This window comes from Furipterus horrens, unplaced genomic scaffold, assembly GCF_987537825.1.
Source record: "Furipterus horrens unplaced genomic scaffold, mFurHor1.1.pri manual_scaffold_11, whole genome shotgun sequence".
Classification (NCBI taxonomy): domain Eukaryota; kingdom Metazoa; phylum Chordata; class Mammalia; order Chiroptera; family Furipteridae; genus Furipterus; species Furipterus horrens.
Window position 1 is genome coordinate 80332560 of NW_028327181.1, and position 19204 is coordinate 80351763.

Genomic DNA, 19204 nt, shown 5'->3' on the forward strand with positions numbered 1-19204 from the left:
CAAAGTCAGTATCAATGGGATTCATGGAAAGATCCACACTGTAAAACTGTACATGCCGAACTGTCTAACTGTACCATACCCTTAGCAATAAAGGGGGGATATGACAACAGCATAATTTCATATCCAAGCCAAGAGCAAGACATAGAAATACATAACACTGCAAATAACTTTTTGTGTGTGTTAGAATTAAGAGTCACAGTTTTACAGAAGTACTTATTATACATAACACACTCTACCTACCTCACAGAATGCAAGGGGAAGTGTTGGGTTTTATAATGTGCCTTCTGTTCTTCAGAGGAATGGTAAGACATAAAGTAAAACAATGTTTGGCTTCTCAAAAGAGAATAGACAGTGGTTTTTAAGTCAGTGAAGTATATTTAGACCCTGATACACCCAGTAGGGGACTCCCCCATAACTCTGAAGGGTTTGAGGTTTCTGCTACCACTATTTCTGCATGCAAATCAGGTCAGGTCCCAATAATACTTGATGCCATTGGGAAGAGTCCATCATTTTATTAAATTCTTTCGTTTCAGTCATGTGTACAAACATATTCTCACAATTACCAAGCTTGCTATTCTGCTTTTCTGAACCAATCTAGGCTCAGCCTGCAGGCCCATCAATTATTTTAGCGAAAGAACAAATATTATGTACACTTACAAATTCAACAAAATCTACAGGACTATGTTTTTACTCTATATTAACTATTTAGCTTTCTAGAGAACTAGTTCGACTCATTTAATCTTATACTTTAAGTTTCTGAAAATATTATAAGGAGCTATGAAGAGCCAAAGTTTGAAACAGAAACTAAAGTTTCAGACCTTGTTTCTTAAAATTCCTTAAAAAATATTTTTGAGTTTACTATTATATTTCTTCTAAAGAATAATTTTAAAATTACTTGCTTTTTCCCATAAGAATTGACAGCACAGACAAGAAAACAGCAAAATTTAACCCACTGTCACCATATGCCACAATCCATGATTATTAAATCTCATGAACACGGACTTTGTTTCATTTGATGAACCTAATAGATTGGTATAATGCTATTAGGAATTTAGAGGATAAATAAAGGATGGAAGGAATAGCAAAAACGCAGCAGATTCACTGTGTTTACTGTAACTTAATCAAGCGATTTAAGCTCTTAAAACCAGAATTCCCTGTGAGTTAAATATTATCTCTCTGGAACAAGGAAATGAAACAACATAATCTAAGAATTTGAATCCCAGAGTGCCAAAATGTTGGGTTATAAAAAAATTAGGCTGACCTGAATTTCTCTCCTACAAATTACACCACCTCTCTTCCTCTTACATCTTTTAAATATTTCTCATTCCTCTATGGAATGGGGGCAAAAGAGGGACTCTTTGACTGATAAAACTATGAACATACACCACACTTGCATATTGAGTAGTTGTTCATATTTCTGTAGAACAAGATTAACAGTCGACTGCAGAAAATGAAAAGATGGTTCAAATGTAAGACAAAACTGTCTCCTTAAGAAACCTTAACTTACCCTTATTGAGACGCAAATGACCCAAATATTGCAGATCGCAATTCGGTGAGTCATCATAGCCTCCTTCAAAAATGGGTTTTAATGGCAATCTCTTTCCCATTCTTTTTGAAACTCATTTCCCTTTTTGAAATAAGTAAGCTTAGCACAGTTTGCTGCATCCATTTAAAACTGGATATCAAGTAATGGAAAAGAACACAATCCAAAGCTGCTAGCGGGGGGGGGGGTGTGTGTGTGTGTGTGTGTGTGTGTGTGTGTGTGTGTGTGTGTGTGTGTGTGTGTGTGTGTGTGTGTGTGTGTAGATTTCTTAGAGTAGATGGCTACAGAAAAATATCAATGTTTGTATTAAAGAAAGGAGTTGTAACTGAAATGTGATCTCCCAGTCTGTAAAGAGGTGACAGTAAATACACCAAAATAGTCCAGTAATTAATGGCACTATTTCTAATTTTACTCAAGTACTTTATTTGGCTAGAGAAATATACCCATGTATACAAAAATGCCATTGTTCTAACCAATCATACTCTAAAATTAGCCACACTTCCTGCTTTTAAAATAAAAAATTGTATTTGAGGGGGGAAAGGGAGAAGGGGGGAATGAAGGGGAAGGATTTAGTCAAGAAACTAATATAAATGACCCATGGACATGGACAACAGGGCAGGGATTGACTGTGGGAGAGAGGGAGGTGGGGGGGTGGCAGAGGAGAGCAATGGGGGAAAACGGCACAACTGTAATAGAACACCTATAAATTGTAAAAAAATGGTATTTGAATTTCATGTGACCAATGAGGCAGTATTTATTTTGCTTTGTCTTTTAATGGGTCTTCAATGTCTCTAAAAGTTTATTTGGCAGTTAGCCAATGCCCAGAGTATATGAGGAAGATGAGACACACTATTTGGAACAGATATGTATGATTAAAATAAACAGCCATTAAGATTGGTTCTCATAGCATCTGGACACCAACAACTATCACTTAAATTTTTTTTTAAAGCAAACAAACACTCAACATTCGCTACAGCAGATTTGGAGAAATGGATTCGTTCATCTTGGGCAATGGGAATGGCACATAAAAATATACTTTATATTTCTATTAGATCTGCTCTTTAGTTCTTAGACATGCAAAACAGCATTTATGTTTCAGTTAAGTACTACGCTATTACTTCTGAGCTTTTCATTATGTTCACTTAGTTCACTTATACATTGAAAATAAACTTCAAAACATGCGCCCTATCTGGTGTGGCTCAGTTGTTTGGGCGTCATCCTGCAAAGTGACAGGTAGCTGGTTTGGTTTCTAGTCAGGACACATGCCTGGGTTGTGGGTTCGATCCCAGTTGGGGCTTGTGCAGAGGCAACCAATCGATGTTTCTCTCTCTCTCATATCAAGGTTTCTCTCCGTTCTTTCTCTCTCTTACCCTCTCTCTAAAAATAAATAAAAGCTTGAATAAAAACTCCAAAACATGCTGTTTTGGTCAAGAAGTTTTAAAATAAGTCTTTATATAAATAACTCCAAAGCTCAATAAACAACTCAAAAAAGGCAAAAAAAAAAAAAAATCTGAACAGACTCTTCACAAAAAATATATAGAACTGGCAAAAATGTGCACAAAAAGATGCTCAGTACTATTAGTCTGCTCGGTACTATTAGTCATTAGGGAAATGCAAATCAAAACCACAAGGATGCCCAAGCGCAACATTTTTACTGATATATCTACCAGGGCAAGGGAAATAAAGGAAAGAATAAACAAATGGAACTATATCAAACTAAAAAGTTTCTTCTCTATTAAAGAAAACATCAGCAAGATGAAAAGGGAACTGACCATATGGGAAAACATACTTGTCAATGATACCTCAGACAAGGGATTGATCTCCCAAATATATAAAGAACTTATATGACTCAACACCAAGCAGACAATCCAATTAAAAAATGGGCAAAGGAAATGAACAGACACTTCTCCAAGAAGGCCATACAGAGCGCCCATAGGCATATGAAAGGATGCTCAACATCACTAGCCATCAGAGAGATGCAAATTAAAACCACAGTGAGATACCACTTTACACCAGTCAGAATGGCCATTGTTAACAAATTAACAAACAACAAGTGCTGGCGAGGATGTGGAGAAAAGGGAACCCCAGTGCACTGTTGGTGGGAAAGCAGACTGATACAGCCACTGTGGAAAATAGTATGGAATTTCCTCAAAAACCTAAAAATGGAACTGCCTTTTGATCCAGTGATTCCACTCCTAGGATTATACCTGAAGAATTCTGAAACCCCAGTTCAAAAGAACTTATGCACCCCTATGTTCATAGCAGCACTGTTTACAATAGCCAAATGCTGGAAACAGCCTAAGTGCCCATCAATGGATGAATGGATCAAAAAGCTATGGTACATTTACATGATGGAGTACTATGCAGCAGGAAGAAAGAAGGCACTCTTACCATCTGCGGCAACAGATGGAATTGGAGAGTATTATGCTTAGTGAAATAAGCCAGGTGGTGAAAGAAAAATACTGTATGATCTCACCTAATACAGGAACCTAATGAACAAAATAAACAAGCACAACAGAGCCAGAGGCATGGAAACAGGGAACAGACTGATAGTGACCAGAAGGGGCTGGGGGAGAAGGGGGGAAAGAAGGGGAAGGAACTAGTCGAGGCACTAGTATGAAAGACCCATGGACATGGACAACAGGGTGGGGATTGACTGTGGGAGACGGGGGAGGTGGGGGGGCAGGGAAGAGCAATGGGGGAAAATGGGACCACTGTAATAGAACAACAATAAAAAAAATTGAAAAGAAAAAAAACCCACCAGGATGTACTATTACAACCCACTAAAATGGCTAAAAATTTTTTAAAAATTATAATATCAATTGATGGTAAGGATGTGAGGAATCCTCATATGGTGGTGGTAGAAATGCAAAATGGTACAGCCACTTTGGAAAACAGTTGGCCAGTTTAAAAAATAAATAAATAAAGTTAAATACTTACCATAAAACCTGACATACAATTTCTAATTATCCAAGAGAAATGAAAATATATATCCTATACACAAATGTTCATAGTATCTTTCTTCATAAGAGCCAAGAAGTGCAAACAAGACAAATATTTACGGATTTGTGAATTGATATAAAGCACAGTACATACATACAATGGAATACTACTAAGCAGCAATAAAAAGGAATGAGCAGTTCCTATACAGGCACAACACATCTCAAAGGCACTCTGCTTAAGTGAAAGAAGTCAGACACAAAAACATGACAAACTATATGACTCCACTTACATCACATTCTACTACAAAAATTCTAGGAAGGGCAATTCTACAGTGACAGAAAGATTAGGGGTTGTCAGGAGCTGGGGTTGGAGAAAGCAATTAAAAGGAAAGGAGTGTAAAGGTACTTTTTTTGGATGATAAAAATGTTCTATACCTTTGTTATAATGATGGTTATTTGATTATGTACTTTTATGAAAACTTCCTAACTATATACATAAAATGATTAATTTATTGCATGTAAATTTTTACCTTAGTAAAGTGGAGTAAAGAAAAATACGTCTTCCTAGAGACTTACTATTAAAAATAGTAGGCAATTTCACCTTTAAAAAAATTCTTCAGTGACTTCAGAATGAATAATAGAATGAACAATATTGGTTCATTAACTGTAAAAAATGTTACATGCATACTAAGGTAAGATGTTAATATTAGGGGAAACTGAATGTGGGGTTTTGGAAATTCTCTGTACTATCTTTACAATTTTTTTTTTGCAAATATAAAACTATTTTAAAAAGTAAAGTTTCTTTTTAAAAATATTGATAATTGGAAATAATATCTGCCTTATTTGCAATTAAAATCTTTGCAGGAAAAGAAAGCTATACAAATTTGGAAATCTTTCCCTAGAAAATCAGATCTCAATTTGTTTCAAAGGCTAAAACCAAAATGTAGTTTGCCACTAGCTGGAATGGGGAAAACATTTTTGAAATGTTTGGAGATAAAACATTTAAGGAACAATATTCTTAAACTTAGACTGAAATCAGAATATAAAAGTTCTAAACTATGAAATTCTTTTATCTACATAGAGGTGTTCCCTTGCAGAAGCTTGTCTTTCTCTTTTATAACAATTTTATTAAGCAGCAGGCTAAGTAATGCCTGGGTGGATGGCACTGTAGATTTTTTAATTTTCCATCTCATTCCTTGCTTTTCAGTTAGTTCATGGTGGAGTTGAAATATAAACAGTAGGAGTGAACCTACCTCTGCAAACAGCTCTAGTAACACACAGCTGAGTTACTGTGGTAATCACCAATTTCATCAACATTCATGTTAAAATCAATTCCATCGCTAGGTACCTAACAACAGATCTTTCAAGTAGGATCTATTAAACACATCTTTAATTTATACTCTGCCACTTCTTCAAGACATTTATGTTTGTCATTAGTTTGAGGTTGGGGCACTATAAACAGAGAAAAAAAACCTAACAGGAAGCTGTGATCCTGAATTCTATGTAAAATAAAATTATAGCACTAATATTTCCTAGTGTTGCTTTGTTAAGAGAATAAGATAATTTGCACTGGAGACAATGGTGATAAAAATCAAGGCAATATTGATTTCTATGAGACCAAAAGGCAAACACTGGCTCTTAGGGTATACAACAATGATTTAGAGTAGTTAAAGCAATCTCCTAAAAGCTATCTTGGCTGATTCTGTACTACACTAGCATAAAGTTTAATATTTAGTGACTGCTCATTATCATTCAATAAAAATAAGACTTTTTAGTTATTCAATTTGAATCAATCAGGGCAAGTGTGTCAAGAGAACACAACATACCAGAGGCACTTAACTCTAACTATCCATTAAGTAATTCTTCACTTGAAAGGTTTGAAGCACTAGAGTCCCAACTGACAGGCTGAGGGACTAAAGAGATAGGAAAGAGCCTAAAACACAATTTTAACACATTTAAAAAGAAAAAAAGCTGGGAATTTCTAGAATGGGGGTATTCCTTAAGAGTTGTTTTTCCTTTTAAAATCCTCCCCCTTAATCCTAATGTAACTGGTATCATTCTCTTCACCTATGTCCACATGCCTTTTATTCTTCATTAATTTAAACTACCCTATGTACAAATACAACGTATTTGTAGTGTTGCTGCCTCAAACTTCTTTTGATAAATTGCTAGTTAACAAAGTAGAAACTTTTAGTTAAAAACAAACATTTATTTATTTTTAGAGAGAGGGAAAAAGAGGGGGAAACATCAATGTGAGAGAGGAACATGGACTGACTGCCTCTCGTACACACCCAACCAGGGACCAAACCTGAACCCCAGGCGTGTGCCCTGACCTAAGTGAAACTGGCTATCTTTCACTTTGCAGGACGATGCCCAACCAACTGAGCCACACCAGTCGGGGCCAAAGCAGAAACTTTTAAAACTTATTCTAAAACAGGAAAAAGATATACTACTTAATGAATGAATTGTTATGTGTTTCACATAAAGCACCCATTAAGGGTGCTTGTTACCCACAGGACTAAGGAAGCCAGATTTCAGATATCAAAAATTAAACAGACAAAATCAGTACTTTAACTAGTTTTTTAAAAGGCATGCTAATTCAAGGGCAAGTAAAATAAGAGAAACTACATTTTCTCACCTTTTCCCTTCTCACAGAAGTGGTCTTGGGAGTAAAATTTCATTTTTTTTAATCCTAGGCTCCTTATTCTAGTGCTGTTTCTTTTTTTTTTTAACAATGTCTAGACCATGCACGTGAGACGAACTGGTTATTCCATCTCCATTCACAGTGGCCCAATAATACTGTATCCCATGCGTATAACTGCTCATGTCACTGAAAAGACTAGAGCAGCAAATTAATGGGAAATCTAGTGCTGTTTCAAAGAGAATTCAAATAACACCATAATGAAGAAGTCATTTCCACCTCAGTTTTAAAGCTGTGTCTTGGGTCTTGGTATCAAGTTCCATGATTGGACTAAAGTGCTCTGCCAATTAGTAGCAGAATTAGGATCCTGACCTCCAGCTGCCAGACCCAGAAGATCTGCCTATTTATGTATTCCACAAATATGCACGGAGCACCTACTGTGTGCCTGGCACTGTTTTAGATGCTTAGGGTACATCAGTGAATAAAACAAACAGACAGGCCCTGGCCAGTGTGGTTCAGTTGGCTGCAGCAAAGTCTTCTAACCCAAGGGCTGCCCGTTGGATTCCCGGTCAGGGCATACACCTACCCTGCGGTTCAATCCCTGGGCTGGGTGCTTAACCAGAGGCGATTGATTGATTGATTGATGTTTCCCTTCCTCCCTCGCTCCCTCTCTCTCTAATAGCAAGGAAAAAATGTCCTCAGGTGAGGATTTAAAAAAAAAACAACAACAGACAAACATCCCTGCCCTGGAAGTTAATTCACACTGCGATACACACACTCAACATAAACCTTGACAATAATATTATTACATTTTTATAGATAATCCTTTCCTCTATTATAATTGTGGTTACAAAAAAGTACCTATCTCCAAACATACACTTACTTCTATGTGAGTAACCTCTTTTATCAATGCCACACCATCCCAGTACTGGGGATTCCAAGCTTAAAATAGACAAGCTCTCACAGAACCTCTGACAGCACCTTCTGAGGCTGGAAACTTCATTCAATGCCGCCTTCCTAAACTAAAAAGCACCTGGTGGGAGATTTTTCTTTTCGAAGACGTCATGGCAGCAAACGTGGAGGAACAGACCACCCTTTCAATGCGGCCCTCGTACGCATGCAGTAGCGCGTCCACCTGGGCTCTTTTCATCCCTCTAACGCTAGGCTCCACACCTACGCTATACATTTACGACCTTATATTTCACCTATAAAAACCTGCTCTCAATATTCTATCGGCTGCACTGACACCCTTCCATATCATTTTCCGCTCTTCGCCCACGAAACAATTTCTCAGTAGTCACTTTTTACCGAAATAAGTTTGTCCCACATTCCCTAACAGGCACGTCCCAAATACAGCGCCTTGCCATTTTTCTTTAAGGCTCTTTCCCTTCTATCGTTTGATCCCCAGGAAAATTCTTGGGTGGGCAAGGATGGGCGGAGAATAAATCTGGAGAGAGGGAGAGAGGCGCCCAAAACCTGAGGAGGCGTCTGCACCGACTCCGCCCCGAGAGAGCGCCCCCTTGTATTTTGCAACTTACGACCTCACTCGCCTCACCCCTGCCCCAGGTCCCAGGGAACCCACCTGGCTAAGGGCCCCACAGGTACCACCGCCCACCCGCGTCCTCCCTACTCTGGGGCTCCCGCCCACCCGACCCAACCCGCCCTCCAACGGGATTCCCCGTCTCCGGGCCCGCCCCCACCGCTCCACCTCCCGGACACAACGCCCTCCCCTCCTCAGACGAGGTCCTCGCCGGGGGTTCGCTCGCCCCGTCGCCCCCTTCCACCCAGCCCTCGGAACCGGGAACGGGCGCCCTGCTACTCCCCGTAAACAGGCAGTGTGCCCCTCCGTTCCCTCCCAATTCCCTGACCCCTTCTCCTCTCCCTCTTAGGCCTAGGGTGGCGATGTGCCCAGGCCCAGCCCCACCACCCGGCCCGGGCTTGTTTACTCACGCACCCTCCATCCGGAGCCGCAGGCACCCTCCTCTAGGACGCCTGCGCACCACGGCCCCGCCCCCTGCGCCGTGGCCCCGCCCCGCGCCTCCTCTGGCGCGTGCGCACTTCGCAGCCCGGCCTGCAGGTCGGGTCACCTGGGCTTTCTCCTAAAAGCGTCTGACGTGTTGCGCCAACTCCATGTACGCAGGAGTCGGCGGGGTACAGCTCCAGCCCCAAAGTTTCCTAGGCGGCGCTGTCGAGGGACAGTTTTCTTGGGAAACCTGGAGGAGCCAGTGATATCTACTTGAAGACCTTATCCAGCGTTTGCACCATCCCCACATCTCTCTTTAGCATTTGAAGCCAACCTGAAACTCCTGCATACCGATCCCTTACACACCAACACCCCCAAACTCCCCCATTCATACTTGCTTTATTTCCACCTGACGCTATTTATTTCATATTATATTTTATTGATTATGCTATTACAGTTGTCCCAATTTTTCCCCATTTGCCCCCCTCCACCCTGCAACCTCCACTCCCTCAGACAATCCTAGGCTCCTTATTGGTCATGTTTATGGGTCATGCGGTATAGTTTCTTTGGGTACTCCCATTTCCTATACTGTACTTTACATCCCCATGGCTATTCTGTAACTACTTATTTGTACTTCTTAATCTCCTCATCTCTTTACTCATTCTCCCAAACCCCTTTCCCATCTGGCAACCATGAACGTGCTCTCTGTATCCATGATTCTGTTTTTCTTGTTTACTTAGTTTGCTTTTTAGATTCAATTGTTGATAAATAGGTAACTTTTTGCCATTTTATTGTTCACAGTTTTGACCTTTTTTTTTCTTAACTAAGTCCCTTTAACATTTCATATAATAATTGTTTGGTGATGATGAACTTATTTAGCTTTGTCTTGTCTGGAAAGCTCTTTATCTGCCCTTCCATTCTAAATGCTAGCTTTGCTGGATAGGCCCATCTTAGCTGTGGGTCCCTGATTTTCATGACTTTGAATATTTCTTGCCAATCCCTTCTAGCCTGCAAAGCTGATTTTGAGAAATCAGCTGATAGTCTTATGGAAATTCTCCTGTAGGTAACTAACTGCTCTTCTCTTGCTGCTTTTAAGATTCTCTCTTTATCTTCAACCTTTAACCTTTTAATTATGATGTGTCATGGAGTGGGCCTCTTTGTATTTATCTTGTTTGGGACTCTGTGTTTCCTGGATTTGCATGTCTATTTCCTTTACCAAATTAGGGAAGTTTTCTGTCATTATTTTTTTCAAATAGATTTCTGATTTCTTGCTCTTTTTCTTCTCCTTCTGGCACCCCTATGATGTGAATGTTGGAATACTTGAAGATGTCTCAGAGGCTGCTTACACTACCCTCATTTTTTGGATTCTTTTTTCTTCTTCTTGTTCTGATTGCTTGTTTTTTGCTTCCTTATGTTCCAAATCATTGATTTGATTCTCAGCCTCATCCACTCTACTGTTTTTTTCCCTGTAAATTGTTCTTTGTTTCAATTAGCATATCCTTCATTTCTGACTGGATCTTGTTGAGGTCCTCACTTAGTTCCATGAGCATCCTTATAACCAGTGTTTTGAACTTTACATCTGACAGATGGCTTATCTCAATTTTGTTTAGTTCTTTTTCTGTTTTTTGATCTGTTCTTTCATTTGGAGCATTTTTTTTTGTTTCCTCATTTTGGCAGCCTCCCTGTGTTTATTTCTATGTAGTAGGTGTGGGGGACAGACAGGCATGGGGAGATGTGGGAAACAGACAGGCTTGGTTTAAAAGACTTTGACCACTGTGCAGAGCCGCCCACCACTGGGCCCTTAGCCGGCAGGTTGTCTTCCAGGCTTGCTCTGAACCCCACCCTCCAGGAGATTTTAAAGATAGAATAGAAATACAAAGTGGCTTTTAAAGAAAAGGGAACCTGCTCTGTTTTTCTCTAAACAGCCCCAAATTCTTGTCAGTAGGATGTGAAAAAACAGAATGACTGAGCAAGAGTAAATGTTTTGAACTTGTGTAAAATACCTGGGTGCCTCAACCCTGTATTGATTTTCATTTCCCTTTGTTATTACTCCCAACCCTTTGGTGAGGGTCTGCATGTTTTTCCTTATGCATTTCCCATGTAGGAAGTAGATAAGAACCCTGGCTAATAAAGAAACGGGGGGTGATTTTCCTCCGAGAAAACCCCCTCCCTTCCTTCCTCAGATGGTGAGTGTCTGAGTAGTTTCTTCATTCACTCTGGGGGACCCAGAGTCTCTCTCAAGTAGGTAGAGCTGCTATGACTCCCTGTCTTGGTAGCATGGCCTAATGTAGTAGGTGTCCTGTAGGGTCCAGTGGCATAGCCTCCTATCATGCAAGCTGGGTACTCGAGGTGCACCCTTTGTGTGGGCTGAGTACACCCTCCTCTAGTTGAGCTTTGGTTGCTTTTGGCAGATCAATGGGAGGAATTTACCTAGGCCAGTCAGCTGCAAGGACTGGCTGTGACCACTGACCATCAACCTCTGTCCTTCATGGAGGATCAGCTGTGCAGGAGCAGGGTGGTGGTGCTCTGATGTGGTCTGTAGCTGTCCACTGGGTGCTCAGGTTCTGGGGTTTTTCTGGTGGTGTGGGCCGTGGTTAGTTCCCTCCTGTGTTCTGTCCCAGGGCCACTTGCCTGAACTATAAAGCAATCTGAGATGGCTGCTACTTGTACTGGGCTTGGAGATTCCCAGCAGAAGCCAAGCTATGCATCTAAGCTGGCTGCTGCTAGTGCTGGGTCTTGGGCCAGTTAGCAAGAGGTACAGGAGCTAGGGGCCCATTGAGGCCAGCTGTCACTTGTTTGAGAGGATTTAGGAAGTTGTGAAGCACGAGCCAAGCAGCTTGGGTGGGCCCATAAATTGGGTGGCATGGAGTCTCTAGGGATCTCCAGGGTAAGGCAAACAGTGTTAGCCAGGTTGATGGAGTCTCAGATACGGCATCAGCCTGCTGGCTCTGTGGCTCTGTGGGGGGAGAGTTCAGAAAAGGAACAATGGCCTCTGCCTGCCTTTCTGTCTGGGAGAGAGCTGTCCCCCACCTCTTGCATTGATGCCAGACACTTCAGTTTCTCCCTGTATGCCACTTGTGACTTTTAAGCTGCTACCCTTGTGCTGGAGCTCAGAGAGAGTGAATCTGAGTAAGTCCGTGTGTGGGTTCTTTAAGAGGAACTGCTTGGGACTCCAGAAGTCTCTTCCCTGACCCAATCGCAACTGGTTTTTGCAGCCAGAAGTTATGGGTACTTATCTTCCTGGCATTGGAACCTTGGGCTGGAGGGCCTGGTGTGAGGCTGGGACTCCTTGCTTCTGAGATATCCCTCCTGAGTTTTTATCCACCACACGTGGATGTGGGACCAGCCACTTCTGCGTCTCTCCCACTCCTACCAGTCTGAGTGGATGTGATTTGTTTAATTCTGTAGTTGTCAGACTTCTATTCAACACAATTTCTGACGTTTTTCAGTGCTAGTTATTCTATATTTCAGTTGTAATTCTGATGTGGACACGAGTTGTGTTTACCTATGCCACCATCTTGAGTGGAAGTCCTACACCCTACTCTTTTTGTCAACAGTTTTCCCAGTCACTTATGTACAAATTAGCCTGTATCAAAAAGTATCTCCTCAGAAGGTACCTTTAAGTTACAAAGGTAACTTTACAGGAGAGAAATTTGGCAGACATCACCTTAACCAAATGATTAAAATTAACATATTTTTATTAGATTAGGTACTCTCAATATGATGCAATGAGAAGGGCACAAAATCACATCTGCAATGTTCTTTAAAAATGTATAAACTTAATTAAATCATGAGGAGGCATTAGACAAGTCTAAAATCAGAGGAAATATACAGAATAACTGGCCAGGACCTTTAAAAAATGTCAAAGTCATGAAAGAAAGAAAAGGTGAGGAGCTGTGCCAGATTGGAGGAGATTGAGGAGACATGACGACAAAATTTAATGCATGATCCTGGTTTAAGTCCTGGGCCAGAAAAAGGACACCAGCACACCAGTGGGATAATGAAATTAGAATATAGTCCACAGGCTAGATAATAGTATTTTATTAATATTTTAAAAGTATTGATTCTAGAGAGAGGGGAAGGGAAGCAGAAAGGGAGAGAAACACTGATTGTTTGCCTCCTGCATGCATCCTGACTGGGGTTAGAACCTAAAACCCAGGCACATACCTTGACTGGGAATTGACCCCACGGTCTTTTGGTTTGTGGGATGACTCCCAACCAACTGAGCCATACCAGCTAGAGCAGTATCTTCTTAATCTTAGTTCTTGGCTTTAGCAATTGTACTTCCTCAGCATTTGAGGAAGACGACTAAAGGGTATACAGGAAATCTCTACCATTTGCAACTCTTATAAATCTAAAATGACTTGAAAATATAAAGGTAAAAATTAAAACTTAAAATACAAAATAACATTACCTTAAATTTGTCTCCAGCCCTGGCTGGTGTGGCTCAGTGGATTGAGCGCTGCCTGCGAACTGAAAGGTCGCAGGTTTGAGTCCCAGCCAGGGCACATCCCTGGGTTGCAGGTCAGGTTCCCACTTGGGGGCGCTTCAGGCAACCACACATTGACGTTTCTCTCCCTCTCTTTCTCCGTCCCGTCCCTTTCTCTCTAAAAATAAATGAAAATAAAATCTTTTAAAAAATTGTCTCCAAGTGTATAACTATAAAAGCCTATAATGTTTATTTTTCAAATAATCTTCACAATAACTGAAGTAGGTAGGGAGGATTTCAGTTTTAAACACAAGGCTATTTTGCATAAAGGAGTTAAAAGACTTGCCTTACAGAGATGAAAAATTGCTCTGTCAGGTCTTAAACTAAAGTCTTGGGGTCCTGATTTAGTGTTCTTTTCCTTTTATCAGAACTTTGGCTTTGCTGTTTTCCTCTTATTTCTATCCAATTAACTATCAAATAAAAACAAAATTCCTTCATAGTGGGTGATTTTCATTGATGTTCCTTTCCATTCCCAATCCCATCTAGATCAGTGATTCTCAAACTTGGCTCACATTGAAATGAAAACTGGGGAACTTTAACAACTGTAGCTTGCCTCCCACCTCCAGAGAGTCTGATCAATTGCTCTGGGGTATGCCCTGGGCTTCACAAGTTCTAAGAGCATCCCAGGTGATTCCACTCTGTGACCAAGTTTGAGAACCATTAAACTACATAAATAATTGTTGAAAAAAAAATGTGAGTTATCTAAGGAGAGATGTTCAGAAGATCTGATGGTCAGGAATGAGACTGGAGAGAAATTTGGGAACCATCAACATATGGGATGATAACTAACATCATGGGAGTGGACATTGCTTTAGGAGAGTATGCTGAGTGACAAGAGGAGAGACACAAAGAAATCTTGCAATAATAAAGAAAATATGATTACAGAAATATCTTGACATGAAAAAGAAGGAAGGTGAGGGCATTTATGTCAAAGTTGTAGATCAGAGTTCTGCAGCCCAGGTCAAGCTCTACCTCCTCATTAAGCTTTCCCGCCCTCCTGGGTCTCTCCTGCTGCAACTCCTTACACTCACTACCTCATTGTATACCTTTTTGATATCCACAACAACACTTGGCATAGGTCTAAACGAGCGTTTAGTGATCCTTTTTCACTGGAGAATTATAAAAATAACTTTCTACATCACCAATAAGCATGGGGTTCTTGGGGAAATTTTGTCTGCCCACTGGTTCCTCCTCATGGTGATGGGAGAGAATTTTTTCTGAGACCAGCCTCTTTCTTTGCTGACTGTGGTTCTTGTAAAACTATCAGCCAGTCTTTGTTTGGCCAGCTCTTCCTCTACAACTTTTTCTTTTCCAACCCTTCAGGTCTTTGTCCTATAAATTCGTAGAAAAACTGTTGGCTAGTGGTCAGCAACTGGTCCTTTGAAAAACAGTACCATTACCCCTGCCCCACTCCTCCCAGCCCCACCCCCAGGCAGTCAACAGGAGAAAGGAATAACTGTGTCACTTCTGGCTTCCAGTTGCTCATCTCGCTCTTAAATTGGAGGCCTTTGGGGCTGAAAGAAACTGAACAAAGTGTACTGAGTAGCCTAATAGAGCTGGTTCTTTTCCTGAAAGTTCCCTATTGCGGAAAAATAAAATTATGTGTTTAATTTCTGAAACCTGATGCCTGATTTGCCTTGGCAGCCATTCTCCTGGACTTGGCTGAGAGTCCAGCAACACTGCTATCCTGATTAATACCAGCTCAGCTTGCTCCCTGGAGAAGGAGTGCATTATTTACTTGACCATTTTCTTAAATCCTTTTTAATTTATGTGTATTTTAGCATGATCTTATAGGCTTTAACATGTGGTAACTCTGACTACTGGCACCAATGAAGCCTTAGGGAAGACTGCTCTGTTCTGTGTATGTGCTCACATCATCCCCATCACAAAGCAAGATTTTGTTCTACCCAATGATTAGAAATGACGTGTCACGTTCTGTTCCTTCTGGGGCAGGCAGGATCTAAGTGTACTTTTGTCCACTGCTGGTCTTCAGGCCACTGAGAGAAAGGGAAGAAGATGATGCTTCCCAGAATTCAAACAGAGCTTTCTGCACTATTCCTTCCTCCCTCGAAATATTTCCTTCCTTCCTTCCAGCCCCCCTTAGATGGTGACCCCTTGACTCATCCTGCCCCTCCCTTGTAAAGAGCACAGGGATATCAAATAGCATTTCTCTGAAGGGACACAACGGACTAAGGAAAGGTTGGGCCCCAGACAGTGTCTGACAGGGAAGTGTAAACACAGCTGTGGAGATGGGAGCTAACCTCTTTCCTCCCCCAGTTCCCACCCAGAAGCAGGGGAAGGCCACCCTGCTGTGAGGAAACAAACAACAAAACAAAGCAAAGCACAACCTAAAAGCCTACATGAGGGTCACTAGAAACTGGGGCTGCTGCCCAGGCCTTCATGGGGCCAGCTCAAGTGCCAGAGCCCTCCCTGAACACTTAGAGGCAAAGGCAACTCCAAAGCAAGTTGATGCCTAAACATTACTGAGCCTGGAAACAAGGCTCAATTTTTGAAGCCTCTCCTCTCCTGGACACTTTGTCCTCTGGTCTAAAAAAACCCAGCTTTCCACCCCCAGGTACTTAGCTCCTGACCCCTAGTTGCTTCGGGATCATAATAATGCATTCAATTTAGCAAGTAAGAACAGATCCACAATAAACTCTTGTCCATGGCTGTTAGAAGTTTAAGCTCTGAGCCTCAAAGCCAAAATATTAGAAAGGGCCTTCTTAGCCTTTGTTAATTACAAAATAAATTATTCCAGTGCTGGCTGGGTAGGTCAGTTGGTTAGAATACCATCCTGATACGCCAAGGCTTCAGGTTTGATGTCCAGTCAGGGTATATACAAGAATCAACCAATTAATTCATAAATAAGTGGATCTACAGTTCAATGTTTCTCTCTCTCCTCTCTCTCTCTAAACACACACACACATGCACAAAAACCCACACAAAAAATAAATTACTCTGGTAGGAAGGAACTTTCTCTATGGGGGATTACTTGGGTGGGATCTATGTCTTGCTTTGTACACATTCAGAAAGCTCCAATCCCACATCTAGGGTCATGCTGCCTATTCTCACTCTCTCAGCACAGTTAATATAGGGCCTTGAACCCACAGGACACACCTTTGGCAAAGCAGTGCCTGGGAAGTAGCCCTGATTGGTGGACAGTTAATGAGTTGTGCTTCCTTTCTGGCCATCAGGCTCCTCAGCTGTAAAATTGCAGAACTAGAAACACAATAATAGCCTTCAAATACTGACCACTCATTATGTCCCTGGCAGTGTACTAAGTTCTTTTTACAATGGGCCACCTCATTTCATATAAAGTCAATAATAGCCTTATCTTCATTTGTAACATCTGAGGAACATAGGGCTTAAAGGAATTTTGGAACTTGCCCCAAATCACCTCTCTGGTAAGTGGTGTGGTCAGGATTTGAGCCCAGTCATTCTGACTCCTAAACTCATGCTCTGAATAACTCCACTCTACCTCTTCCTTTCTCTGAGGTCTTCTAGCTCTGACATCATGATTCTGGAATCTCTCCATGGCTTTCTGCTCTCACCAGTGGCCCCAGAAAGTGAAATGTGTTTGGGACTCTACTCTGCAAGTCCAGAGAAAAGCAACTCCTAAAAGACAGGAGGCTCTTTACTTCCTCTGTACTAGAGATGCCAATCAAGGCTGAACACTTCGTATCAGCAGGGAACAGCCTGTGTGGAAGACAAACAAATCATAGCCAAAGAGGAAAGGGGAGTGCCTCTTGGTTCTGTGACTTCCCCTTCTCTCTTCCCTGGCTATCATCAGGATTTCACACTTCTGATGATATGGCCCTTTGAACTTCACTGTGGCTCGGATGGGATAGCAGGCTACAGAAACCCTTTGGAGCTGGAAAAGTATATACATCTATCTACAGATTATATCCATGACACTGTACGTAAAGAGACAAAAATAAATCACATTTATTTATCTTTAACAGATTGCCTTTAGCATTCACATAATCACTAAATATTGGATTGGATGTGAACCTACATCATCTTGTGTTGTCCTTGAAAGATGCTGGTGGCTATTGTTATTCCCATTTTACAGAGAAGGACATTGAGCTCAGGGAGATTGACAACATTGACCATGGCCACATGGTTGAAAAATAGGAAGGCAGGAATTCAAACCCAGGCTAGGTCCGTTAGACTGAAAAGTCTGTATTCTTTTCAATAAAAGGAATGTTATGAAATGAAAAGAACAAAATTATGAAACAGGAAGGATCTCAGAATATCTTGGAAATATAGTTGTCATGACTATATTTGTTACAAATTATGATAGTATGAACCTTGAGAAGAAGAAAGGTGAAGAAAAGGACATCTACTAAGAAGGGCTCCTGATGGCTAACTGGGCGCAAATTTAAAAAAAAAAACAGAGTCTGCCCTGACTGGTGTGGCTCAGCGGGTTGGGCATTGCCCTGACTGGTGTCCTCAGTGTGTTGGGCAAACAAAAAGGTTGCCAGTTCAATTCTCAGTTAGGGCACATGCCTGGGTTGCAGTGTGTGCAAGAGGCAACCTGCACTTTGGGAGAAGCCACTGCACTAGACTGCCGGCTTCTGCACCCCTAGGGTGCCTTCCTTCGTGGTTAATGCCAGCTGAGCTGGCCCTTATAAAGGTTTCCTGGAGTCCTGTTCCAACCAATAGGACTAATGCTTCCTCCATCCAGTTGGATCTGCGGAGCTCCAACCAATCAGAGTGGCTCTATTCTGACTAGACAAGGTGCCTTTGGACCAATCAAACTGCAAGAATTTGGCATCCTTATTTGCATGAAGACACACCAATGAGGACCAGGGGAAGGGACTTCTGTCTATATAAGCTAGCTCTCTTCTGAGTTGGAGGGCAGATTTACCATTGAAGTCTCAAGATTACAGTTTCCCCGGGTGAAGATATCTCACTGGAGCAGGCCATCACAGAGCGGAGGGAGCTACCTCGGTTAAGAGGGGCCGCCTGCCCCAGGGACAGGCTCACTGCTGTACTCTTTTCACAGCTGTGCTGTATTATCATTGAGCCATTTGTATCAAATAGTTTCCTTTTTCACTACACCACAAATTGGAGATTTCTGTTGGTGTTGAATTGGTGCCAAAAGTCAGCCAATTAACCGATGGTAATAGTTAACTACCATTTATCATGAGCTTACTAGCTCCAGGTATTGGACTAGTTAACTACCATTTATCATGTGCTTACTAGCTCCAGGCATTGGACCAAATGCTTTACATGCATTATCACTACTGCTCAGTGAGGTATATGCTAGTAACCTCATTTTTACAGATAAGGGAAAAACAATAGCAGTTAAGTAATTGCATAAGGTCACATACAGCTAAATCAGTGATGATGCTGGGATTCAAACTCAAGTTAGCTTGACTCCAAAGTGTATGCTCTTAACCACTAAGGCAATAGAAATAATAATAATATACATTAACTATGGCCAAGTACTGCTCTCAGTGCTTTAAGCCTTATAATGTATAAGGCTTTTACAGATGAGGAAAATATTGCCTTTTAAAATACTTCTTAAGCACACATTACAAACACTACACATACTAAAACACATATACACTATTAGTGTCATATCTGCTTAGCATATATTGGATCCTTGTTATTATCTAGG

The 19204-nt window shown here is 41.3% G+C and overlaps 1 non-coding gene across 1 annotated transcript; it reads right to left on the reverse strand.

The window, feature by feature from the left end:
* Window positions 1-7217: 7217 nt before the first annotated feature.
* LOC149998509 (small nucleolar RNA SNORA20) lies at window positions 7218-7348 on the reverse strand. The gene has a single exon (XR_016507340.1). It is a non-coding gene; the product is annotated as a small nucleolar RNA SNORA20 (small nucleolar RNA).
* Between the last annotated feature and the right edge of the window lie 11856 nt (window positions 7349-19204).